We start from the raw sequence: 2,078 nt of genomic DNA, 5'->3' as shown, positions 1-2,078 counted from the left end.
GAAGTATCTAATGAAGTTTGTGTTTCCTTATTGTGCACACGTCTTTTTAATATGCCGTCGTTCAGCATTTTGCTCATAGAACCACTGATAATTGGTGTCGTGGGAGAAGCCCCTCGCGTGATGGCGAGTTAGTGTCGATAGCTATACCCAAACGCCGGCGAAACTCAAATGAAGGCAAGTCTGTGTTGGAGGCTAGACTCGACTGCTGGTGGGTATACACTGCAAACGAAGTTCACGTGACAGTGAGTTCGCATGGAAGACCAAACTTGGTTACTGGCGAGTTTAGGCTCCAATCGAAACTCGTGTGACAGCGAATTTGTGTTGAAGACCGAACTTGGCCTCTGGCAAGTTCAGGCTGCAAGCGAAACTCGTGTGATGGTGAATTCGTGTTGAAGACCGAACTTGGCCTCTAGCGAGTTCAGGCTGCAAGCGAAACTCGTGCCACGGCGAATTCGTGTTGAAGACCGAACTTGGCCTCTAGCGAGTTCAGGCTGCAAGCGAAACTCGTGCCACGCGTCCGCTTGCGGGCCCAAATGCTTACCAGCTAAGGCTTTGTTAATGCTCATTTATGGTGAAGCGACGGGACGCCTCGCCTCTCGCACTCCATCCAATCGGTCGGTTTGCAGTCCCGAGAAAAAAAAATGGTCGTTCATTATTAGCGCTGAGCTCGAAGCGTCGCAGGACATCTGGGCCGCTCGATTGTTTAGGAGAATAGATCTCCGCCGTTGGGTCTTCGGATATATAATGCGCTTGTCGTCTCTTCAGCAAGGTCCTCACGTCTTTGAAATAATTCGTCAGGAGAGAACTGCTGCCGAAACCCCCTTTGACCCATGGCCTCTGCATCCGACCACAACGCTTCCGAAGGCGTGGACTCTTCCGCCACCGTCGTCGGTGGTGGAGCACCGCCGGCTTCCCCCACGAGCTCTGCTCAAGGGTCTGTTAGACCCTAGAGAGGGGGTGATTAGGGTATTATGCTAATCTAATCCGATTAAATACCAATTAAAACTAATTAATAAGTTATCCTAGCAAGTATGAAATACAACAATATATATTAGCTAGGATAAGCAATATAAACAAGATATATATCCTATATGATAAAAATATATGATGCAAGGATATATAAACTACATAAGGATAAACAATCTAAACAAGATAGTGGATGATATAGAAATGAGCAATGCACAATGGCGATATAAGATATGAACATAAATATGAATGAACGTCAAAGCACACTCAAACAAGCAATATAATCACAGAGTTCGGACCTTCCGTCCTACGTCTCCGCTCCCCACTCCCGGGGAGAAATCCACTAACACAATCCGGTTTGAAAGCCGGAACTTCTTCTACACACTCGGTTTACAAGTTCACCGAAAACTCTCACACAACAAATACTATGCAATCACACTCTACACCCACTAAGTGTTGGACCTAGCCGTGTCTCCCTCAAGAGCTCGGTTACAACCTCTCTCTAGGCACGTCAACCGATGCCACTCCTCTTGGGATGATCCCCGACTCTCACCACACACTCCTCACTCGGTGTACAAGTGTATTACAAAGTGATTCTCACAATAAGCATAAATATAACAAATGATTGTTCTTAAAACAAGGTGAGAACTCAATTAAGCACAACTCTTAGTCACAAACCCACAACCCTAATTTATACTATGAATGTAAATACAATAAGCTCAAAAGGTTGTGTGTGAACAAAGAGATATAAATCAAAACTAAACTCAATGTAGTTCTAGCTAAATAACAATGATAATCAAATATATAAAATAGCTAGAAATAGAGTTTAGAAAACTTCTCAATATATCAAGAGTGGAGGGAGAATAGTTGAATGCCCAAACACCAATAGATGATCTCCTCAAGCTCTTGTAGAATTGAATCACAAAACCGAAACACTCAAATGCTTAAAAGCTTCTTAAAACAAACTTAAACAAACACTAAACAAGTTTAAACCCTTGTTAAAATCTTTTAAACCATTCTCTTGTTTTAAAACTCTCATTAGTTAGTTGGAGAGCTGAAGGCAATGGGGCATTATACCCTCTCAAAACTCAGCCAAAAACCCAAACAAAAAG

Source organism: Asparagus officinalis, chromosome 8, assembly GCF_001876935.1.
Source record: "Asparagus officinalis chromosome 8, Aspof.V1, whole genome shotgun sequence".
NCBI lineage: Eukaryota > Viridiplantae > Streptophyta > Magnoliopsida > Asparagales > Asparagaceae > Asparagus > Asparagus officinalis.
The sequence above is the reverse complement of the archived record's forward strand: the minus strand, read 5'-3'. Positions refer to the sequence as shown.